Genomic DNA, 26,868 nt, shown 5'->3' with positions numbered 1-26,868 from the left:
TAATAATCTTCTTAATGACCATCTGCAGCTGCGGAACAAACTTTTTTGAAGGTTTTCAACCGTTATTCCATTCGCCATAATTTTAGGGAGTAATCATTGTACCCTTGCCAACATGTTTTTAGCACTCCCGTTTGCTGTATAGCTGGGATTATCTGGTAATTCAAACCCGTAGTTATCCTCATGCGGTCAAATTCGATGATTAACCCGAATGTGCTAGGTTGGCTTAAAATAGTAAACGCATTGCTCCATTCACTTTTGACGTCCAACAAATTATTACAAATGTTAAGACAGTCGATATATCTTTGTTCCTTACAGGATAACGCATACATCAATTTCGTTAGCCCCACCTGGTTATTCATAAAATTTTAAGTTTAGGAGTACATGTTGGTACCAGTGTTAACATTGCAACTGAGGCTGTGTTAATTCAAAATTATTATGGAAATTGGTTGGATGGTGAAACTACGAGTAGGTGACAAAGTGCTCGAAGTCCTTTGTCTAATCACAGAACGTGGAATTCTGACGCACTCACCGTAAAGCACAACAAGCGGCGAATTGTGGCAGATCTGGCAAGAAAGCGAATTATTGGTGCAGGAACAAATGTTGCACATTGCTGAACTTGGAGCTTCGCAGCAGATGACCCCTATATGTTCCCATGATTACCAACGACATTATGATTTACGATTACTATGGGCATAGGGTCATCGAGACTGGACCGTGGATCAGTGGAAACGTGTCGCCTGGTCGGATGAATCCCGTTTCTTGCTACAGCAGGTAGATGCTCGCATCAGTAGTGTAGCCTCAGGAGGCAAGTACACCCCGTACCAGCCCTCCTGCCAAGGAAAAATGCCTGGCAGTGTTGTCGTCATCCCGGCAAATGGCTGCTCGAAACACACATAGCAACACGACACAGGCCGGTGGGGGCAGTATTATACCATGGGGACTTGTGGCAGTAATCGGAGACACCATGACAGGTATGGACTTCGTGAACATTATTACGAATCATCTTCATTCCTTCATGTTTGACCGCGATGGCATCTTCAAGCGGAATAATTATCCGTGTCGCAAAACTAGAATCGTGCTTCAGTTGTTTGAGAAGTATGATGGTGAGTTCAAGCTGTCTTGGCCATAAAATTTTCTTACTCTGAACCTCATGGAACACATGTGGGTTGCTATCGGGTGGCAGCTCCACGCCCACAAACCGGTGCCACATACTTTACGGGAGTTGCCTTACCGGAAATTGTCTTAAAAGCTCATAGACATCTGGTGCCACATACCCCGGAACCCTATGAAGGAATTGTTAAATCCCTGTCATGCAGAGTTGCTGCTGTATTGTGTCTGATCCTCCTCTGTAGTTGAGTGGACAGCTTAGCTGATTGCCAAACGCGGAAATCGAGTTAGATTCCTAATACTGCCAGGCATTTTTCCTAGGTAGGAGGACTGGTACGGGGACAATTCGCATTGTGAGGCCAGTTGAGGAGCTACTCCACGATTCAGTAGCGGTTCCAAGGTCAAGAAATCCGTCAACGACTGGGACAGCGTTGTACTGACCACATTACCCTCCATATCAAGTCGAATGCGTTGTCACAGGATGACATGGCGATCAGTACGGCCCACTCGGCCCGTCTGGAGCCATAACGCTGGAATGAACCTTTTCCATAGTGTTTTGGCTCGTCAGTGTATAAATCTGGTAACATAACCGGCCGAAGGGCTGGCAGTAGACAATTCTCTTCAGATAATCATCTAAAGTACGTGGTCGTCACCTACGTCTGCTCTCCGTCACTGTCACTGGACTCAGTTTATGAGATATCCCCCCTTCGCGGAACTGTAATAAGATTTTCGCCTCGTCTTGTTGTGCTGTCACAGGACTTTCTCAGCAGTGGTCGACCGTAGGTGATAGAGTGGGAAACATTTCCGCGGGATGTTGGTACTACTGTGGCCTATGTCGTGTGGAACCCTCTGAACTTGCTCAAGTTGTTACAAGGAATCACTGATGACATTCTGTTGTAGACACAGACTCCTGGAACTACAAGTGTCAGTTCCTTGTACCCTGTTTATTTTCTTGTGAAGTTTAATTCTCCTAGATGCAAGGAAATAGCAATTTAAGTTTTATTAATATTTGATGGACCTTGGATACTTTACCCAAATTTTTTTTTTTTTTTTTGGCTGCTGCAGGTTACAGCTGTTCTCGCCGGCTTCTTACATCACAATGTCCAGCCTGGCACCCTCTATTATCTGTATAATTTTGGTCTTAAAGCTTGGGGAGTTAGACACAATCAAAAGTTGATATGGCTTCGAACATATCCGACCGTTCGGTCTCTCGTGACGAGATAAACCTGCTTCCTGCGCATTCGTGCTCGGCATGGCTGTGCGTCGGCGTTTCCTGCGTGTGAATTTTTCGACCCAGCCCTTTAGTAATGATGTGGTCGGTAGCCCAGACGCTGGCAGTAACGAGGCGCCTGCCCGCAGCTCGGGGGTCCCGTATTCAATTAACGGCGCCGCCACCACCGCCACCTCCCGCCGAATAACAACGAGGGGCAGGCGGAGCGCGGCGCCGTGCTGTGGGCGGGCCAGCACACAGCACACAGCGCAGTCCCAGGGGGCCGAGCCCCACACCGCCCGTAACTGGGGTGAGGCAGTACAGCGCAGTCGCCGCTGGTAACTCGCACAGAAATACGAAGTGTAGTCATAATGTTCCAATTATCCTCTCGAAAAAATCAAGCTGCAAGCATGAAACTTGGTAGTGGTGATCGCCCTTCGCTACATATTCATCTTTCAATGCAACACGTTTTCCCAAAAGCCGGATGACTTGGCAGAGTCATCCAAAGAAAGCAAACAAGTCACAGGGTTCACTACAGGTCATAGTCGTAGATTTTACTTCATATGTATTGCACTTCACACCAGTGAAAACCACGAACATCATTCGATCATGTGTCACATCTACTGCGCAACCATTGACTTCTTAAGTAATAGAAAACAGGACGTTCTCCTCGATGGTGAGTGTTCATCGGAGGTCAGTGCCCCAGGGAAGTGTGGTAGGTACTCTGTTGTTTTCTATCTACATAAATGATCTTTCGGATAGTGTGGATAGCAATGTGCGGCTGTTTGCTGTGGTGTACGTGAAGGTGTCGTCGTTGAGTGACTGTGGGAGGATACAATATGACTTGGACAGGATTTCTGATTGGTGTAAAGAATGGCAGCTAACTTTAAATATAGATAAATGTAAATTAATGCAGATGAATAGGAAAAAGAATCCCGTAATGTTTGAACACTCCATTAGTAGTGTAGCGCTTGACAGTCACGTCGATTAAATATTTGGGCGTAATATTGCAGAGCGATATGAAGTGGGACAAGAATGTAATGGCAGTTGTGGGGAAGGTGGATAGTCGTCTTCGGTTCATTGGTAGAATTTTGGAAACATGTGGTTCATCTGTAAAGGAGACCGCTTATAAAACACTAATACGACCTATTCTTGAGTACTGCTCGAGCGTTTGGAATCCCTATCAGATCGGATTGAGGGAGGACATAGAAGCAATTCTGAGGCGGGCTGCTATATTTGTTACTGGTAGGTTTGATCATCACGCGAGTGTTGCGGAAACGCTTCAGGAACTCGGGTGGGAGTCTCTGGAGGAAAGGAGGCGTTCTTTTCGCGAATCGCTACTGAGAAAATTTAGAGAACCAGCATTTGAGGCTGACTGCAGTACAATTTTATTGCCCCCAACTTACATTTCGCGGAAAGACCACAAAGATAAGATAAGGGAGATTAGGGCTCGCCGGCCGAAGTGGCCGTGCGGTTAAAGGCGCTGCAGTCTGGAACCGCAAGACCGCTACGGTCGCAGGTTCGAATCCTGCCTCGGGCATGGATGTTTGTGATGTACTTAGGTTAGTTAGGTTTAACTAGTTCTAAGTTCTAGGGGACTGATGACCACAGCAGTTGAGTCCCATAGTGCTCAGAGCCATTTGAACCATTTGATTAGGGCTCGTACAGAGGCATATAGGCAGTCATTTTTCCCTCGTTCTGTTTGGGAGTGGAACAGTGAGAGAAGATGCTAGTTGTGTTACGAGGTACCCTCCACCACGCACCTTATGGTGGATTGCGGAGTATATATGTAAATGTAGATGTAGATGTAGATTTTTTGAGTGGTGCAACCTGCATGATGTTCGAAATCCAGAGACAAATTAAGGTAAGTTATAGGGAAAGATGGTTAATATATAGTATCAAATGGCGATAAGTTATAGGTAAAGACGGTTAATACATAATATCTATAGAAACCAAGAGCAATTAATAAGAATGAAATACCAAGAACCAAGTGCTCTGATTAAAAATGGTGTAAGATAAGGATGTAGCCTTTCGCCCCTGCTGTTCAATCTACACAGTGAACGAGTAAGAAGAAGGTCCCAGTTTGTGATTAAAACTCAAGGTGATATCAGTCATAAACATCTATCCTTGGACGCTCCGGCAGTTTACTAATATTACATTAAACTTTCCCGAATCCAATCTACGAGGATGAGCATTCTCTGAGTATATTAGGGTTGATGTACGTTCGATTTTGTCAGACAATTCGTCTCTGATCCTAAGGGGATTTCTCTAACCTAAAAACCTGCATATCCACTCCACACGTTTTCCGCTACCGTATTAGCCGCTCCATATGTGTAGAGTACACCTGACCTACGTTATATTGGCACCAAATTTCATCATAATTCTGCCCAAAGCCCCCGTGGACACGTCAGTTGATGGGAAGGTCGTCAGATACCCATATTTCATACCCTCTTTTGACGCCCCTGCGATGAGGGTGAGAGCCGCGCGGGATTAGCCGAGCCATGTAAGGCGCTGCAGTCATGGACTGTGCGGCTGGTCCCGGTGGAGGTTCGAGTCCTCCCTTGGGCATGGGTGTGTGCGTTTGTCCTTAGGGTAATTTAGGTTAAGTAGTGTGTAAGCTTAGAAACTGATGACCTTAGCAGTTAAGTCCCATAAGATTTCACACACATTTGAATTATTATTATTTTTTTAATGAGGGTGAGAACCACGACACCCGGCGTTGAAATCACGTATTTTTGTTATAGGTTGCAGAGGAAACCTTTGCAGACAGTTCTCCGCTCAGAATCGACATATAAAGGCCTCATGAAATGGTATAAATGGCGTCAATGAAACGACCCGCTCTCTTGGGGTGATTATTCCGTCACATTTTGTGGTCAAAGACGACAGCCATTTGATGAGTATTCAACATTGCTGACACCCCCTAGACAAATCAGCACTTCTTCAAAGACAACGTAGGGCTGCAGTCCCATTGAACGTGATCTGACCCCTTTTTTTTAGTGTAGTTTGACCGCAATTTTTCCTGTGGTATATAGGGCGGAACAACTAGGGATCGTTCAGAACCATTAGATGAAAACTGTACGTGATTTTAACCAGAAAAAACGTGTTTGTGTTTCTTCAGCCCTCCTGTTTTGCTCCCTCCTGTGGCGTGACCACGTGGAGGCAGGGAGGGGAGGTGCAACAATGACATGTGCTTGAGTAAAATGGCAAAGGGTTCCCCCCAAACACCACCCCTCATCCTGTTCTGCAACCCACTCAGTGCCAACCCCGCACGTTTGTTGAGCACTTTAAAAACGCACCAATCGAGAGGGTTGAACTCCCATTCAGGTGAGTGGCGTTCTGCTGCTATTCTAGCATCCATTTGAGGACATGCAAAATCTAAGGACTGTCCAAGGGGTTGCCTGCCCTCAGGCGCTAGAGCAGAAGCGGATCGAAACACATATCAAGAGTTCCACGCTGTATAACAAAGCAAAGCTTGCAGTCGCGCTACACTCCAAAGGGGTCACATCACATTCCTAGGAGTTGCAGTCCTTATAGAAGGGTTGAGTCGTCCAGAAGGTGACAGTAGTGTCAAACGGTCAAGAAAGTCGTTCTGTTCCTCATTGCACTGTGAAATGTCGTTTTTGACAACGAAATATGCGGGAATCAACGCCCCAAGGGAAGGGTTTGTTTCATTGACGCTATTTATTGCTCTTCCTGAGGCCTTTCCGTGTTGTTTCTGAGCGGTAGTGTATCTCAGATACTTTCTTTGGTGATTCAAGAAAACAACACGATTACAATGGTGGGCGTAGCGGCTATAACCGCTATCGCATAGGCATCAAAAGAAGGCGTAAAATGTGGATAAGAGGCGGTGTAACTATCTTCTCATCGTGTGCCACGTCCGCTGTGGATTTGGACAGAATTTGAATGAAATTTGGTGCCGATGTGACATAATTAATCCGCGTTATACTTCACCTGAACTGCTCAACTATAGCCTGTTTTCAACATGTGTATCCACCTTGCTTGTGAAACGTCGCCAAGCCCTAGGTTGGTGTCACAAGGGGGCACACTTATGCGCCGATGCAGAGGAAGGTTTTAGGCACATTTGAGCCAAATATTAAACTCCGGCGTCGCAACAGGAGGTAATTAAAGGGTTTTAAAAAAGTGGCCCTTTAATTATGTTGAACAGTGTACATTCTTTATTTAGCAAGTCCTGGTACATTCGTTTAAAGGAGGCGATTCGAAGGCATGAATTGACCTCAATCAGCAGTGTCTGCCTCAGCAAAGCACAAGACGGCATGTTCGCCTGCGACGGCGTGTGGTGAAGCGCACCGGTGAAGTAGCAGCATCAGCGGTCTTGCGTATGTGGGACTGGCGTCAGACATTCCTGCGGCAGAGTGCACATGAATGCTGGGCAGCTGGCGCCTCTGGAAGTGGGGTAGGTGCGAGACATGCTGTAATGCAGTCCTCGAACTAGATGGAGTCATCCTGGAGGTGGCCCACTCGTGTGACTCCAGCCAGCGTGTTGGAATCATCAGATCTAGTAGTGGCAAATAAACCAGCAGCTACCAGATAAAGCGGCTGGACATAGACGAAGCTGGCTGGCCAGCACAGACGTCACCTGGCATGAAGTATGTCTCAGCATTGGCGGTAGTCGAAGACCAGAGACCACTAGGTCTGAGCAGCAAGTATTTTTCATGAGGTAACTCAGCTCCCCACTGCGGCGGACTGGGGTTATGCACTATACTACGTCAGCACGATTTCAAAGGCAGCGTGACCGCGTCGGCCACAGCCTGTGAAGCCTACTCAGAGTGATGCTCTCACAACACAGAAAATGACAGCTATCACTGGCATCAGTTTTGTGATAAATACCAGATGATTATAGTGACAGCTATCATTGTCTTCATACCTAAAAGCTGAAGATGACCTAATTCAACCGAAACTGGTTACAGCAGTAAAAATACCTGAACTGGGCTGTACTTTCTTTCTAGAAGCATATTAGTTTATTTAGAATTCCTGTATATTGGAATTTCCATTTCTGTTTCATTCAGTGGAGATTTTACTCCCCAAATTACTTTCTCTTAGCTGTCCATCTTCACATTCACCTTATAAACAATGCATAAATTCGATTTTCAGATGACAGGAAATCAGCAGTCTTGATTGTGGGTACGACATTAAGGTGAAGTGCCAGGTGCATTCTATCCCTAAACTATCTGTCAATAAGTACACCAGACGAAAATTCCCATTGCAAAACGATTTCGTAGACGAACATTACTACCGAGAAAGAATATAGCGTTGGTTTTCAGTGAGAAATATTTTATCATCCCCTCAACTGCGCTCCTACAGGGAGTGTAGAAAAGCCGGCCGCGGTGGTCTCGCGGTTCTAGGCGCGCAGTCCGGAACCGCGCGACTGCTACGGTGGCAGGTTCGAATCCTGCCTTGGGCATGGATGTGTGTGATGTCCTTAGGTTAGCTAGGTTTAACTAGTTCTAAGTTCTAGGGGACTGATGACCACAGCTGTTAAGTCCCATAGTGCTCAGAGCCATTTGAACCATTTTTTTGAGTGTAGAAATATTAGGCGAATTAATTACTCCAAGTTGGGGAAATGAAAAACGCTGACTTCACCAAAACATTAATTAGTTTCATGATTCAACACTGAATACTTTTTTAATGAGCCCTTCGGTATAATGTGGAGATACTGAGATGCATTAATGCTTATTACTCCTTGTACACAGTTGTTTTTGTCTGGAACGCCTTTTTCGCAGTCAACATACTGAACAAAAATATTTCATCTAACTCATTAGTCAGCAAATTAGCAGTGTGGAGACGGTGTTGTCCTGCAAAACTCTTCGTTAATTAGCAAGGTTTACTCCTCTCCACTTTTATTATTATTTCTTTCTCATCAATTTTCTATGAAATACTACACCATGAAGCTAACATGTGAAATATCTCATAAACAATGGTTCACAACGTAGTTGTATCGCGGGTATTTGTAACTGAACTCACATATTTCCACGTGTGACAAATTCACCTCCTTACTTCAAATGTCGGAATCGCGTGTAATCGAACGGTTTTTAACATTACGTAGTGGGGAAAGGAATGTTTCTCGGCTACGAAGATGACAATATTTAGCCGTATTACCTGCTAATCCTGCTTAAAATGGGATTAATTATATGCATAATAAGTTTTGTGTCTCTCCACAAGTGAAAATACGGCATTGGCCGCGCTACGGAAAGCGAATCCGTTTGGCGGTAGGGTTAACGACACCCCGCGCCTGTAACTCTACCTGCTGTGACTGCCTCACAAGAAAAGAACCTCCCTCACTCGCAGACTGACCACGTGTCGCTTCTCACAAAAATACAAATTTTAGTGCCCCAATAGAGCATTTTCATTCAAACAAAACGACATTACACTGTTTTCACCAACATCAACAACGATCTCTAACACCAATTTTGACGCTACCTAACACAATACTATTAGTAGCAAGGCACCTGTTTATCATTTAAACTTCGCTCCAAAGTTAGATACGGATAATGGGGCCCGATTTTCAGGACTCGTGCACCATACGCACACAACACATTATGTGACCTACCTGGATTTGGTCTTATCCGCACCCCTGTAGCTTGTAGCTATGGTATGTAGCCTTACCTTATAACAGATGCAATGAAAGAAAACTATATCTACGAAGGTAGATTTGGTCACCAGCTCTGAAGGAGCAATTTCAGTACTTTCTTTCAGTTTATGCCATGAAATGTGTCAGAAACAAATTTACGTTAATGACTTTTGTGGCAACAATTTTACTTGGGAACAAGGTGGGCGCACACTGAGATATTCTTATACGATTAATGGCTGCCGTCTTTACTTTGAGTACTTAAGTAAAGTTAACATTCTGATAAAGAAAATTTAAATATAAGAATTCTCATAAAATTGAACTTTACAATGATATATCAAAGCGACCACACTTTTTGGTTCCTCAAAATGAAAACAAACAATTATTCTTGGAATGACACATTTATATAACACTGAAAGATTGTTGTAACAACAAAATTAATGAACTACGATCTTTTGACCCTACATAAGGACACAAAATTTACATTTAACAAAATTGACAGGGAACTTTCGGTCAGTATATGACTTTGGGACAATGATGCTTACAAAAACTTTTAACAAAACTTTTATTAAAACTATGGCAGACTATGGGGTTGGCTGTAACATCTCGATACATTGCTAAATACTGTTAATACGAAAATGTCTTGTCTTGTTGGTTGCAGTCTTATCGGTGAAAAAGTAGTTGCTTGTTGCATGAAAATTGGATAGACTCTTCACGTCTCCAATGATGGAATTAATTTATAGCTACTACACACATGCGGTGGCCATGTTAACTGCCTATATCATTGGCTCCATGTTTCACAATATAAAACCAGTCTGATATTCTTGCTGTTCAACACAAAATAAATTGAAGACGATGTTAGGAACTATAAGCCACTGCCACACCAAATGTTAAGTACTTTCACACTCAATTTTTACTGTTTAAGCCTCATATTGCTAGACATGGCATCCCACGATATGTACACTGCCAAGGCTTGACTGCAACTGTCTCTGGTTTTCCGTTCGTTTCCTCCGTTGCAGTGTTCGCAAGACAGGCAGTCGAAAGTCTGTATTTGAATCCCTATCTTTATGTTTTCAATTTGTTTAAATGAATTACACGTTCTAACATCCTTATAACGTTACAGTCAGTACATTTCTGACATTCATTTCTATATTTTATTCTCCATAAAATTATTAATGTTTTCACAAAACGCCCTCTTCTTCCAACGAACGTTTAACGCAGAAATAACACGTTCACATCTTTACATGGTTATAGAGGTTTTCATAACACTGACCTTTTGTATAAGTTGGATCATTGTACAGAGTCGGTTTGCCTTCGATACCATTTGAACAAACAAAAATTTTTAGACATTTCAGTTTGAATTTGGCTGTATCATCACATATTCACATCATCTGTAAGGCAGTACAAATGGCTGTCTGTTAAACATCTCAGTAATTGTCGCATCACTTCACTATAAGAAAATTAATATTACTCCTCTCTTATGAAGCTTACTTTGATGGTCAACATGGGGATATTGTACGTAACTGCGAGCAGCAATCAATTAAAGAAATACAAAATCTAAACAGTTACTCAGAAATTCTTTGAATATTCACACATAGACGTTGTGTCTTCCTTTCAACAACCGTGGATCATATCAAGAAGATGAAAGAAAGCCAACTAAATATGGGGCACAAGCTTTTATTGTGAAGAAAAGGGAAATGCAACTTTCTCTGGCTTGGAATACATCCTGATAATACACGAAAACCATTACATGACCTTATACTATGACTGCAGTTCTGAGGTGCAAAGTTGTTGCTGTATTTCGGTATAATTGCTAAACTGCATCGCTCTTGACTGTACTTTGTAGCTGTATTTTATGGAAGTCTTATTTGATTTCTGTTTGTGTAACACTTGTATTTTTCTGTGATCTAATATGACTGCAAAAGAAAATGTTAATGAATGAATCTACAAAAGCAATATCTCCTACTGAACATCAAATCCCATAGTTTTTATATTAATCTGTGTCTTCATCTCTCTACTATGCTTGAAGTGATGTTTTCTGAAGCAAACCAATAATGTGTAGTGTTTTAACTGCATCATGGCTGTAAAATCTAGTTGAGTGCATCGCTCCTTTCATGGTGGCATTACCGTGAATTTTTGTTGAAGTAATTTTTATAGGAAGAGATTAAATTTTCCTTTTGTTCACTTTTAATATCCATAGTTTAAGAGTGTGTGTTAGGATTGTAACATTCGATTCATTTATTCGATTCATTTATTTTTTGGAGTCTGCAACTATCCCGATGTCACCACCCACTCTAATAAAATGCATTCTTTCACCATTTGTTTCCGTTTCCTTTGTCTTCTGCTACATAATCTAAATAGTTTCCTCAATGAACACGTTAAATGAATATGGGGATACGAGAGATCCTTTTCTAATCCTGGCCTCTTCCTTTACTTCACTGAAATTTATTTTTGTGCTTTGATTCTCACACAGATGATCAATCATCCTTCTACCCCTCTAGTCAAGTCCTACTTTTCCCTTAATGTTTGCGTTTTCAATTAAACACCTTTATTTTGAATTGCACCTTTTAGTTTTGTGATCCCAAGAGGGAGTGCTGAACAACAACTAACAGCTTCACAGTTATCGAAAACGTTGTCCGAAACGACCGAAGCCCTACTTTTCATGTCTACAAACGTTTCGATGCAAATGTCGTTCACATTCATAGTTACGAAGCGACAAGTGCCTGTTTCACATAAATATCCACCAGACAACGAAACGCCCCTTCCTACAGGATTCTCCCTGTGTATAGAAATGTCTGAACATTACTGTTCTTCCATTAATAGTTCTTTTATTGAGCCTCAACAACGTCTAACATTCTCTAAAGCCTCCTTGCTACATTGTTTAATCATAAATCGGATATGAATATTTCCCTTTTTTCACTCCTTTATCGTAACCTGAGCAATTTTCAATTCAATTTCTCTGAAAGAACATTTGAAGTTTAAGCATTCATTTTAAGTAAGAGAGTGAGAAAGAACATCTTTAGACTAGAAGTAGAACAGCTTCGAAACTGATACGGACCTACAAGTTCGCAGTGGCATCTAACATACATACCTCTAAGTAAACAGATACTATTGAATAAATTTAGTTACTTGATAATAGCAGGCTCTATTTACAGTTTCAGTCTATCCTGACTTAAATAACCGTTAAAGTCAGTGTTAACACGTGGACAAAGCTCAAATATTTTAACAAATCTAACTTTTCTGGGAGGGCAGACAGCTTATTGCTATTCATTATTGTTGCTGAAGTTGTCATGTGTATTTGGAGTAAAGGAGGACAGGGAGCAGAAATATGTGCACGTGCGATAAAGAAATATTTTCAAAAATATATGCGAAAATTTGTAAGTGATACTGAACGAAAATAGTTTGCGTACGGAACCGCTTCTCAGAAAATGATTGTACTAGGTCGATTTTCGTTAATCACATACAACTGTAGATAAACTATTGCAAGGCATGTTTTTCCTGTGGTGTATGATGCGACGTATGAAAAGCGTTCTTCGGGTGACAGGGAGCTAGACACAATATTGAGGTATATATGACGGTAGTGTCTGTTCCCGAAAGAACAGTTAACGTAGATGACCGTGCAGCTTTGCTAGAAATGAAATGATAATTAAATGGACATCCTAGCTACAAACAGGCGTTGGTGTACTTCATTGCGGACAAGTTGAAAATGTGTGCCCCGACCGGGACACGAACCCGGATCTCCTCCTTACATGGCAGACGCTCTATCCATCTGAGCCACCGAAGGCACAGAGGACTGCAGGGACATATCCCTTGCACGCTCCCCGTGAGACCCACATTCCCAACATGTCCACGCCACTACATTCGTAGTGCGCCTGCCATGCTATGAGATGCTATAGTTTGGTACTTATTTTCAGATAGCGGCTATCGAGACGAATCCAACGATGTGTTACAGTGAGGTCTTTAAAGGTCCAAGGGAATGGCTGTTCAGAATGCAACGCTGAAGAAACGGTACCTACAGAAATCGTCACGACGACTTTAACGACTGCAGTTCTGTGGAGCTTGAAGAGAAGAGAAATCATCACATTAGCTTTCCTTGGTAAGTGTAGTTCTCTTCTAAAATGTCATGACAACTTCTTACTGGGTAAAATGTTCCAGAGATACTATAAACCCCCCTTTTATGATTTCATAGTGTTCTAGCTGGTCTCAGGTTCGATCGCAGCCACTGCTTAGATTCTGAATAAAAATAATCTGCAATCGTTGCTGAAGACTTTCAGCATCAGGAGTCACTCTCCATCTTCCTACCACCTCCTCAAGAAGGGCGGAGAGCAGACAGAGCTTCATAGCACCTTGCTGATCTTGGGGTGCGTATTTGCGTTAAAGGAGGCATAATCAGCAAAGATCATTTGCATGAGGACGTAGAAGGCAACAGACTTCACAGAAGACACATAATGTCTACCAACACGAAATGTGACCTGTAACTAAAACACTGTCATTATCTTCCCTCCATTAGAAAGAGGTTTCAGATTAGTTTCCCACTGTGATTTACGGGAGGGGACTGCCAAGGGACTGGTGACCAAGGCGAAAAGATTTAAGAATCAGCGAAACGATAACATTTAAGAATTTCTGAGTGGAATTTCGGAAAGCTGAATGTGATAGGGAATCAAAAAAAAACTAAAAAATGAAATGCAAGGACTCATGACATAAAAAAGTACCAGACAATGAAGACAAATAGAAAGATACTGCCTTTTGGTGAGACTTCATAACATTCGCTTCACGACTGTTATAGAGAGTCTTCTGAGAGTAGATGGCTTCATCTGAGCAACCAACACAACTGGCGCTGCTGGAGGTATCATACGACTTCCACGTCGCTGACAGCGGGCTGTACGAGCAGACAACGGTGATGATTACTCTGAAGGACAGAAAGCTTTGAAACATGGATTAATATCGAATCAGTTGTGGGTAAGTAGTAGCCGCTAGTGATGTTTCAACCCTCGTCCAGTCGTGGAAAATGAATTTGCAACATCCAGAAGATGTGCTTCATGACTGAAATTCGGGAGGTGTGTTTGCTCATGTGGAACGTGACACCGTGCAAAGTGGCCACCGATGATTCCCCTCCACAATGACTGCAAAACCCACATCACTCGCCCACCTTACATTTTTAATTCACAACTATGAGGTTTGCATATGGTTTTGCGGAATCATTCTGAATATTTCTAGTTATCTTCATACCGGAGTAACCAACCAGCGCAAGTAGTGATTTTCAAGCAAATAGCAAATCTTGTATCAGCTGAAAATAATTATTACCTTCGGCTCCTGTGAGTGATCCACAACGAGAGAAAGGCCGAGTCGGGGCGGTTTATAGCGGTCTCCCAGAAGCCACACGTTAGCTGAAATTGTGTGACGTGGGACGATGATTCCCGCGCACAGAATGTTTGGATTGAAGATAGGGGGTTGGCAGAAATTTTGTTGCACGAAAATGATCGGGCAGCCGCTGGTAGCTACAATTATTGTTGGTAAATATACGCAGCACTGCCGTACATTGATCAGCCTTTTGTTTTCCAGTTAGCGCCTTGCTCCATCTTGCCAGAGCGATATATCTCGTGACATTTGATTACCAATTCGCACCATTCGTGACCACCACTTTACATTTGTTTCAAAGTTTACTGGGTATATTTTAATTGTTCCCTTCTTACCACTTAGAGAAAACTTTTAATAACAATCTAATTAATTTTTCTCTGTTGAACTGAATAAATTCAATAATAATTCTGATGCTCAGAACACTTATCTGTTCAGAATATCCGTCCCTTGGCTCCTACCAATGATTAATGTTGGATGGTTTAAGCAAAAGATAATGATTTACATAATCTTATAAGAGAAAACCAGTCAAGCCCAAGATAGCTGCATAGCAGGGTGAACATAGCAATGTCAGATAGCGTGTTGTGCAATTAAATATGCTCCTCTCTTGGGTTAAGTCTTTGAATTTCTAGTCTAAATTATAATCACTTGCATAAGAAATTGAAACTTTCTTATGACGGCTCGGTGGCCAGTTCCCATCCGATTCATCTTTCAAGCTTCCCGACTAAGAGTGGTGCTAGTAACGCAGCTATGACTTGTCGAAGCATATTTGCCATAAATACCAGATGTACACTGCGCAACTATTAGTTTTGACGTTGTTAGGTCGATGTGAGTCAAACATGCCTTCCTGGAGGCAAATAAGGCAGTACAGGTAGTTTACAGAGTTTCAGTGACGACGTCTAATAGGGATACGGGAAGGTGAAACTGCTTTTCTCGAAACTGCAGAAAGAATTGGTGGAAATCTATCCACACAGCAGCCTTGGCATCATTCACCATCTCAAGCAGAGCAGGGTCTAGCCCACTCAAGCCGGTAGTGAATGGAAAGACAACCGTATTCTCCACGTAGCTGTGGTAAGACGTACTACTTCTGTGTCAACTCCAATTACTGTCATCTGCAGTTTCTGTGCCATCAAACAAGAACTCACTGGGTAGTGGTGTGGTGATCCGTTGCATTCTCAGCTAGGAGCTGTTACTGTCTTGGTGGCAGTTAGGGCTGTTTGTTGGTATGAAGGAGGCGAGCTGCCTGTGGCGTAGACACACTGAACCTACGCCAGGAGTTACACTGTGAAAGATGATTTCCTACCACAACAACACTGCCGTCTTTATCACAAGAATCTTGGCAGGAAATTTGCACGTCAGACTGATGACTGAACAGGTTGTGCCTCCACTCATTCGTGGGATTCAATGGGGTGTATTCCGACAGGATACCCCGACTCCTCGTACCACTGCTATCAGACACCGTCACTTACAGAGTGTCGATCAGTGGGTAGGTTCTGCGAGGTAGCCACGCCTTTCTCCCACTGAGCATGTGTGGGCAACAAGTCCAGCGTAATCCAGTACCAGAATTAAACGTTGCCTACTTGTATGTCCAAGTGCAGCAGGCATGAAATAGCATCTCACAAAATGACATACGCCACCTGCACGTGCAACTGCAAGCATATTTTCAAACTTACAGTCAAAACCTAGGTGACTACAGCCATTATTATGATACCACCATTCAACATTTCTTATCAAGCATATTGTAATCTGTAACTTGGAAACTTTAATTGTTTAGCGTAAACTTTATTCTTCTGGCCAAGTGTCTTCCTGGAGTTGAAATTTCATTTTCCTTCAGTGTAAATCCAATGTAAGCCTTGACTTCTACGTTCCTTCACTAAAACAACGCAGTTCGCAACTTAAAAGGGCTGCTTGATTTCCGGTCATTGGTGTGTCCTCATGTAGGAGGATAGTCATGGGTAAGAGCGACGACGTCTGAATAAGATGGTCCTGGACCATAAGGTTGTTGATTGAGATTTACGCCGCGACCTTTCTCTTGGTCCCTGTTCTGTATCCCGTCAGAAAGAGAGTGTAACTGGTGGGATGATCTTTGCCTATCCTCGAGGCGTGTTGGGTTCAAATGATACGTGGCAGAGATTAGTGAGAAATGAGACCATTTGGTGACTACAATTCGTCTGCCACGCCTTTTAAAGTACCCTAATTTTGGAGGCACTTGCGCAGGCAAGAGGTGAGTGTGCAATGCCATGTCTGCCGTGTCGTACACTGCACGTGATGTAACGTGTGCTGCAGAGCATGTGGGTCTCGCGAACTCATATTCTGAATCCATAGTCTCTGTATTAGTGCTTCGTTTGCGCCGTCTCAGGTAGTCTCCAGCTAGTAGTTTTAGTACTAGCAACTCATAGCTAGAGCTGCTCTCTTTCGAGGTTCTGAAATCCTTAGTGAGGTCATGTTTCCGAGATAGTTTCCAAGACAATATGTAACCTCCCTTGCTTTATATGCTTTGTTCGTGCTTCATTCCAACAGTTTAGTTTACGTCAATCAGGCATGGCTTTCGTTGCCGTATCTGACCTTGTTGCCTGAACTAAAATGTGTCTCTTTATTAATTTAAAGTTTCTCAAATTTGGATGGAGAAATTTTGTTTGGAAATAATAACAGTGGGTACCATTCTAATCCATTTTTGATTTCGTCAGTTACTCTCTTTCTAGTATTGTCGAGACCTAAGCCTGTATGTGTTAACAGTTAAATTTATTCCACTTCCAGACTGAATTTTGCATTTCTTCTATTGCTTTTATAAATCAGTCGTTAACACTACGACATTCTACAGTAGCCTTTCTGGGACTGATGAAATAGTAATATGCCTGGCCAACAGATATGTTACTGATTTGTCCTGATTTGTACGCAGATTACCTGTGCATCCTCCAAAAATAAACTGGAAAATTTGTAACTGTTCCCCTAGCAATCGACGGAAAACTTCTCAACTAATATTTCATCATATTATCAAAGTGTTCAGAAATTTTTGTGCTCCTCAACTGCATGCAGGCAACGGCCTTGCCGCAGTGGATACACCCGTTCTCGTCAGATCACCGAAGTTATGCGCTGTCGGGCGTGGCCGACACTTGGATGGGTGACCATCCGGGCTGCCATGCGCTGTTGCCATTTTTCGGGGTGCACTCAGCCTTGTGATGATAATTGAGGAGGTATTCGACCGAATAGTAGCGGCTCTGGTCAAAAACCATCACAACGACTGGGAGAGCGGTGTGCTGACCACACGCCCCTCCTATCCACATCGTCAGCTGAGGATGACACGGCGGTCGGATGGTGCCGATGGGCCACTTGTGGTCTGAAGAGGGAGTGTTTGTGCTGCTTCAGCTGCATGCGACCCCTCCGCGCGAAACCCGAAAAACAACTCAGCTGGAATTTTTTGACGGTTTATTGATTTAGCTTTGGCATTGTTGAAAGTAACAGAAAGACAATGGCTCTGTTGGAAAAGGCGTACTTAGTTCCGAAAGTTCCAGAGAACCAGCGATGTGTTAGGGGTAAGATTTGCTATGTCATATTACTATCGGTAATAGTGCCCCTTGCAAATGGCTGAATGTTTAGTGAGTAACCCGAGACTCGGTGACTAGTTTGGTTAACGACTGACAGAACAGAGACAGTTTGCCAACACTACATGTTTAGAAATCCGGGCACACTGTCGGGCTTTCAAAGGCTCCTATCACATAGTGAGTTTACAATAACGAGAAAGAATTGTTTCGTGCCACGTAGCAGTCCAAAATTGCGTCCTCATTCAGGAGCCACTTCACAATGAAACAGTGAAAGATTGAAGTTTGAGACCTTCGATATAGCAGGGCTCTTCAACGTATTGCGCAAAAAGCGTCTCGAAATGATACATCCACCGTGTGATGCAGGCGGTACAGCAGAACTTGCCTACAACTCAAATAAAGTCGAAGCTGATTCTGCAGGGGGCAGAAAAGTCACAGACCCAGTGCGGCAGGCAGGCAGTCCTTTAGTTTCTGTTAAGTTCTGCGTGCCAGGTCTGGCAGCAAGGAACGGGCAAAGAAGCTCGCTGCAGAGAGTCTGCCTACGGGGAAAATGTTGTGAGAGGAAAGGGCGCAGAAGAGACGCCCGGCTCCGGGTATTGCCCGTCTGAAAGAGAATGCAAGAGGGTTTTGCCTCTGCTCCCTCACGTGGAAAGTAGCTAATTACATTAATTTTCTGAGAAGCCTATTAACCCACAGTCATAATAACTAGGCCGTGAAATACAAGAGCTCGCAAAAGCCGGCAGAAATCTCATTGCAAAGATGGTCTTGCGTGAAACACACATGCAAGTAATTTTATCTTGGAACTCTTCAAAAAAAGTGGTTCAAATGGCTCTGAGCACTATGGGACTTAACTTCTTAGGTCATCAGTCCCCTAGAACTTAGAACTACTTAAACTTAACTAACCTAAGGACAGCACACACATCCATTCCCGAGGCAGGATTCGAACCTGCGACCGTAGCGGTCGCGCGGTTCCAGACTGAAGCGCCAAGAACCGCTCGGCCATTTCGGCCGGCTGGAACTCTTCCATTTGGTCCGTGTTTGCATAGAAAAATAGTAATATCAGAAACTGAGTGCGCCTTGATGCAAAACACGTTATTATTCGTTTATTTCTTTATTCTCCCAAACTAGTTTCGGCGACAAATATCACCATCATCAGTGTGATTTTAGATTTTAAAAACCCCACTGATGATAGTGATATTTGTCGCCGAAACTAGTTTGGGAGAATAAAGAAATAAACGAATAATAACGTGTTTTGCATCAAGGCGGCCTCAATTTCTGATGTTACTGTTCATGCAAGTGTTCCCATCATTTCGTCTTAAGAGATTTCGGAAAAATCTGCACCCATTGTAACACCGGTTCTGATGTGATATCGTAAATTATTTGACAATTTTGGAATGTACCCGCTGAGGAAGAATTAAGCAAAAGGAAGTCTAGTCTAGTCATTAGTCAGTAGTGCAAGTTGTAAATTTCTGTCATCTAATATAACGTTTACTACGGAGACTGGTCCCCAACTGCAAATAATCGCTCTCATCACGAGGTAATTGCACTTTAGATGTCCTCCAAATGTCGGAAGTTCCTATAAATTAAACAAATTAAAATTATTTTATGACATTTGACTGGACTAATTTATAGAATAAATAATACTATACATGCTGTTTATTGAGGAAGATATTCGCGTTGTAACATCTACCTAGCGTTTCGTAATATGACTGCACCAACGGTTTTGGTTGCCATTTTCGGTGTGGGCAATGCACAACTTGAACAGTTAGGCTGTCTCGCTTCATTGACGTAGGGGCAAGTTGTACACCATGCATTTACTAAATAAATGAGTCTTGTAGTATTTTAATTTAGTAGGCAGGCCAGTGAAATAACTTACAAATAAATAAACTGCATAGATAAAGCGTTAGGTATTGTCGACATAGGGTAATCATATTTTAAGTTAAATATATAGTCAAGAATTCACAAAATTTTTTAATGGTAGCCTTAGACAACAACTGATTTAAATGAAACCAAAGATAAATAATAGCTAATGTAATGCAGAAGAACAATGTGGTTGGAACACATACGCGCAAAGTTCGTTCAACAGTCCACTAATCAACAAATTCAATAGCACTCAAAATCCTAAAACACAGTTTTTCACTATTAATCGCGACAGAAAACTGAAATTCAGTATCCTAAATAACCATTGTGAACACAAAGAAACAAATCTGTCATACAATAGATTTAATATTAGCTACAACAACACACATAAATTTCTCAGTTGCCTCACCAATAAAATTAAAGTATGTGTGGGTTCGCAAACTCAATCAGCAGCCTGCATTCGCTAAACTAAAATAATTCTAGCAATCGGCATCGGCACCTCAGCAACGTTGAAGTTTTTAAGTAGGATGGCTGCTACCCTGTATAGTATATCTACTGCCAACACAGAAGACGAAATATTACCTGTCAAAGACCGAAGACCAAAGATGAAAGGCCAGACACGCCATGTTCATTGGTACTAACCCTTAAATACTTCCTATGATGTCACTATACATGTTAAATGTTGAATCAATGACACCATTAGAAACTAAGAATATTTGCACCTTTAAAGGGTGCTTAGAAAAAGGGATATAAGATACGTCTGTCACATATTCCACTACAGGAGTTAATTTAGTTCAAAGCTAGAACAAAAGCTTCTACGAGTCTAGAAAGCAATAACTGATGAGATATGGATCACTTTACTTGCGGCGAGTAATGTATAGTTTTCGGTGGTTTAGGTCATCTTACTGCTGCAGTTCATTGCGCATGTCTGAGTAGTAGTACTTTACAGGACACTGATGATGACAGAAACACAACAATTCTCCTTTATGTACCACTCCGCACCATCCCTTTTTCTAAGGAACGTGCGAAAGTACCTCGCTGCAAAGTTTCATGTGTGATAGGTTGGTGAAGAAGGCATCCTTGTTCACTCCACTTGAATATTGTTGAAGTCCTGGCTACGGGTACATTTAAAGCCATTTGTGTATGACCCCCTCCCCATTGACAATGTGCAGCTGTTAGGAGCATGTGATCTTTGTGTGTGACGCAGATCAAAGGGAGCCTAGTGTACTTGATAGACCGTGTGATCCACTGCAAGGAAGGACTGAAGGTCGTGCCAGGATGTGTTGTAACTACATGCACCATTGCCTGTAGTTTCTACTTCAACGTAACAGACAGATGGGAATGAGATGACACATTGGTCTGTATCTGCATTTTGGTATTTCGGTTGTTATGGGTTTATTTATTTATTTTCATTTTTTATTTCTGGGTGACTGTTGCTATTTGAGTTTATATATTTTCATTTTGTCATTTGGTGATAGTGAGTGGAGTTGTGGACGCTAGAAAATGGAGTGGCAAGTGTAGAAATCCGAACATTTCTGACATATTCCTTTGTTAAGATCGATATAGGCCTGCTAGCAGCGGAGACATCCAGAAAGATTTGCGCCGCGAATAGGGATAATGGCTCTAGACAGAGCACGGCAAGAAAATGAATTTATCATTTTAAATGGAAGGAAGGAAAGAAGATAGGGTTTAACGGCCCGTCGATATCAAGGTCATTGGAGACGGAGCACAAGCTCGGATTGTGTTAAGAATTGGGAAGAAAATCGACTGTGCCTTTCAAAGGAACCAACCCATCATTTGCCTGGAGCGATTTAGAGAAATCACAGAAAACCTAATTTGGGTGGCTAGAATTGGGTTTGCACCGTCGCCCCCCGAATGCGAGTTCGGTTGCCAACCTCTGCTCCTCCTCGCTTGGTATTTCTCGTTTGAAGGAGGATAGTTTCGACATCAGTGACTCTCCACTTTCAGAAAGACCTTCAGGGTAGATGAAGATCGTTTAAAGGCATTAGTCCACAATGATGCACATCAATGTACTCGAGAACCGGCAGATGTGATGAACTGTGATCATTCCACCATAGTACGACATTTCCATGCGATGGGGAGGGTTCAAAAATCATGTGTGTGGGTACCGCATTCTCTACTCCAAAATCACAAAAACCAACGGCTGGCCATATGTGCATCTCTGTTTGCACCTCATCAGTTGTCTCCTGATCGACACCGGCTATTCCTGTCTTGTAAGTCTAGTGCTGACGAGAAATGCTATCCTTATGCCAACTTAAGGAAAAGAAGGGAATGGTTGAGTCCAAACAAAGCAGCAACGCCCTGTGCAAACACCTGTGCGCATGCTTTCCAAAGTGTAACCATCACTGCCGACATTTATTGTCAACAATTGAGACGTCTTGCAGACGCAGTCCAGGAACAACGACCAGGAAGAATGCCGGAGTGATGCGACTCCACGATGAAACCCGCCTGCATTCTGCTAGACACAAGAAACACAATACATGAGGAGAGTTGGGAAGTCATTCCGCACCCACTTTTTTCATCTCATCTTGAGCTCTCAGATTTTCACCTTTTCCGATCTCTATCGAACTACCTTCATATAACTTCCTTTCCGGATGAAAATGCGACCCAATTACGGCTCGACGAGTTCTTCGCCTCGAAACCACATGATTTCTACAGTAGCGGAGCCAAGGAGTTACCCCAGCTTGGCAGGCTGTTGCAAACAGTGAAGGAAAATATATTACTGAGGACTAAAGTCCCTGTTATGTGTATCTGTTGTATTTATTAAACTTACGGGAAAACGCTACGAATTTATGCACCAACCTCATATTACAGTGATTTTTCTTCTAGTATTGATCAGTTTACTTGAAACGTGTCCGTCCATTACTGGACTGCTACGCCTCAAATTCCATTGCGTTCAGCTCAGTTTATCTCAGTCTGAGTCATACTCTTGCTGATTAATGAAAATATAAAGCTGATTACAGGAAAAAGCTGTGATCACTAACTGGGTCATGATGCCCTGAGGGAAGAACAGAAGCGTAGGGCAGTGAATCGGAGCCCCGCTGAGCTCCCTGAAGAGCACGGCCCGCCTTTCAGTGGAGAAGGCACTGTTGGTTTGGGAGACGTTTTGCATCCAGTTGGCGCAGCTGAGCCGCTGCACCCAAGTACTGTCAAGTGGGCATATGGCGGACGGTGGCCACAAGGTCTTTCCACTAACTGTGTCCTGCACAGTATGGGCTCAGAGTCTGTAACTAAGGAAGCGGATAACGAGTTGTGGCCCTGTGTAGAATTTTGCCGTTGCACAAGCCGAGCAACCTGATCGTAGCGCAGTTCTAAAGAATGTATTTTTCTACGACTGGTAGCTTCCTAGAAGGCAGTGGAGTGAGAGGCGAGTAGCAGATATCGATCTCTTGTGTCTCATGGAAAGGAATGAAGCTGTACTTCATTTAGAAATTCTTCTTTTTTTTCTTTATAAGAGCGATGCACCGACTTCTCGGAGCCGCTCTACCCAGGATGGACAGCATGGAGAATTTCATTGGAAATCTTAACAAATAACAGAGAGTGGGTATCAGGAAACCAGTTTCTCAGAATGTCGGGCATGACATACCTGTGTATTGGCTGCAGTAAAGACTTAATTGAAAAAAAAAATGGTTCAAATGGTTCTGAGCACTATGGGACTTAACATCTGTGGTCATCAGTCCCCTCGAACTTAGAACTACTTAAACCTAACTAACCTAAGGACATCACACACATCCATGCCCGAGGCAGGATTCGAACCTGCGACCGTAGAAGTCCCGCGGTTCCGGACTGAGCGCCTAGACTTAATTGAAGAGTGGTAGATTATCACTTAATTATACGGAACTTTGCGGAGAGTAGAGAGAGAGGATTTCTTTTTAGGCCACAGTCGAGTCTGGATCTCCAGATTTAGTGGAACACGCTCTTTGTCGACGGCAGAACGAGCTCCAGTGGCTGTTTTGTTGCTGTGGGCAGTCGGCAATTTCACTCGCAGCTTTCTACCTTCCACTAGGAACCGATGACCTCAGCAGTTTGGTCACATAGGAACCTACCACAAATCTCCAATTCTCTTCCAGAATCAAAAATATGGTGCAAATTTGCAGTATTGGCGACCAAGTAAGAAGGTTATTAACCGTTGGTAGGGAAGCACTTGTGGGTTGATTTTGTCGCGTCTTTTATATTTTTGCTTAAATAATTGAAGGCTTATTCATTATCAGAGCCATGTGGTAGTCATATGTCCTTCTGCCGAAATCTGAGCAATCACTGTGTCTTGTAGATAACTTCTGTAATGATAGTCATTCCCTTCACCTACCGCACGCGAAGTTTTCCAAGTCCTCCAGTTGTTATTTTAGATTACCTGAATATTTGTAAAAGTTAGTTTTCGTATACCCTGTGCTTCATAGATCTCAACAACATTCTATCATTAGTTTATGTTCATGCGTGCGTATGAGTAGAATCCATACAAATTATAAAAATGGATGTATGTATTTATGTACGTATTATATACACCGACGTGCCAAAACATTATGAACACCGGTTTAATAGGGCATTATTCCACTTTTCAGACACAGTACAACAGAGTCTGAGCTTGTCATTGAATTCTGAAACTCCTTCACAGAACTCCAGAAGTATGTGGCACCAAATGTCGACGCAGGTCAAACAATTCCCGCAGATTATGGGACGCAGGTTAGTAAGCACGCAGCGGGCACCCGATATGTGTTCCAGTGGGTACAGATCAGGAGCATTTACTGGCTAATCATGCTCCTCAAACCACTGTAGCACGATTCTCGCTTGTGTCTTGGAGATTTATCCCGCTGGAAGATGTCGTTGTCATCAGAGAAGATTTCAACTATGAAGGGGTGAAAGTGGTCCGCAATAATGTTCACGTAGTTCACTGCTGTCATGGGGTCTTCGAGTACTACCATAGGCCCCACAGAAACCCAATTCATTGTAACCACAACATAATTCTCCTCTCACCGACCTGTCTGTGGCGAGTTGCACGTTTCGAGCAGCCATTCGCCTAGATGACGGCGTGCAGGGACACAATCATAGACCTGGTGTAATATGAAATGCGATTCATTTGCACAGGCGACACGTATCTATTGCCCCACGGCGAAAGCTCAGCGATATTGTGCGCATTGCAATCGTAGTTGACTGCCGTTGAGTCAGCACGGGCTTTCGAGCTCGTCACAAGTGCCCCTTTGTCAAAACCGCTTACATCAGTGGGCTTTCGAATTGGCGGTCCGTATCTTCTCTATAATGACTGTCCACTCCTCTCTGATCCGCTTATGTTCTTTATGCATCACATCCCCGCAGCATCACCAGGAGGCATTCAACCTCACGGTGGGCAGTGGTCATAATGTTTCGGCTCATCAGTGCATGTATGTATGTATATATGTATGTCCCACATCTCTTCCTAGTCTGCTTAACCGATTTTAACCAAACTTGGTCATCAGTCTAGAGACACCACATTGATATTAAAAAAACGGTGGGGGTGAGAAAACCGTGTACCTCACAACGCGATAATATCCACACTATAGTCGCCCAGTAGTTGTAATTTTACTCGTAATTTCAAACATTTACGAATCGTTCAAAAATGGCTCTGAGCACTATGGCACTTAACTTCTGAGGTCATCAGTCCCCTAGAACTTAGAACTACTTAAACCTAACTAACCGAAGGACATCACACACATCCATGCCTGAGGCAGGATTCCATCCTCCGACCGTAGAGGTCGCGCGGTTCCAGGCTGTAGCGCCTAGAACCGCTCGGCCACCCCGGCCAGCTACGAATCGTTGTCTCGCTGACGACACTCGCGAATTTATGATAGCAGAAAAGTTTATCGCTGTTCACGCAATAAAACTGCCACATAATACATGGCCTTTCAATTTATTACATCTTTATTGCTCACTGTGTTGGTAACACATTTTTGCAGACAGTATTCACATGTACCATTGTATGTACCACAAAAGTTACATCATTGTACGACTCTTAGTTCAGGACATACGACATCATAAACACTGAATGCGTGAAACTACCGCATCAGGCAACGCGTTTAAATTTATTACTTCGCTACTAATGAATCTATTCGCAACGCTTCTCGCGGACAATATCCAAATTTACTGCTGAATGTACCTACAAAAATATATCGTTGTGGGACACATAGTTGAGGGGATATAATGTCATAACACTGGAATGCTTGAGAAACTGTCGTATCTTGTATGACGTTTTAATTGATTACTTCTTCTCTACTAAATCTATTTGCAACACATTTCGCAGACAGTAGCCACATATAGCACTTGATATACACGCAGAATTTTATATTTGCGCAGCACATGGTTAAGGAGATACGACGTCATAAACATTTAGATACATGAAAATGAAACTTCAGTGCGGTATTCGCTAGACATATGGGTGAAAAATGTGCACAATACACCTGAAATATATTACAAATGTGGCATCCAAACAAAATTGGTACCCATATTAGTTACAACCTGGAAAGAAATACTGTAGGGGTGAGAAGCACCAGCCTCCGATTGGGGTGAATGTGGAAACTTGTGTAGAGAAAGGACGAGAAGATGGACATACAGCGAGGGGGAAGGAAATGGTAGGCACAGATAGGAGGAGGTGAAGGTGAGCAGAGATAGGAGAGGGGGGATTGACAAAGATAGCAGAGGGGGAAATAGTTAAAGGGGAGAGGAGGAGATGGAGATAGCTAGGAAAGAGAAAGAAATGGATACAAGGAAGGAGATGATCTGCCAGAGGGGGAGGAGGAGATGGACAGAGAGAGGAGGGAGCGTGAGATGGATAGAGAGAGGGAGAGGAAGAGATTGATAAAGAGAAGGGAAGTAGAAGATGGACATACAGAGAGGCAACAGAAGTTGGACAGGCAGTGGTGGTTGGAGGAGGCTGACAGAGAGAGGGAATGGTGGAAATGGACAGAGATAGGAGATAGGAGGAGATGGGCTAATAGAATGTGTTTGTGAATTCCTAAGGGACCAAAGTGCTGAGGTTAAAGAGCCCTAGACTTACATACTACTTAAACTAACTTATGCTAAGAACAACACACACACTCATGCCCGAGGGAGGACTCGAGCTCTGGCGGGAGGGGCCGCGCAGTCCGTTACATAGCGCCTTAAACCGCGCGGCCGCTCCGCACGGCTACTAATAGAAGAGTAGAGTAAATGCATACCCCGAG

This window comes from Schistocerca americana, chromosome 4 (genome assembly GCF_021461395.2).
Source record: "Schistocerca americana isolate TAMUIC-IGC-003095 chromosome 4, iqSchAmer2.1, whole genome shotgun sequence".
Lineage (NCBI taxonomy): Eukaryota > Metazoa > Arthropoda > Insecta > Orthoptera > Acrididae > Schistocerca > Schistocerca americana.
This window is presented reverse-complemented; position numbering follows the sequence as displayed.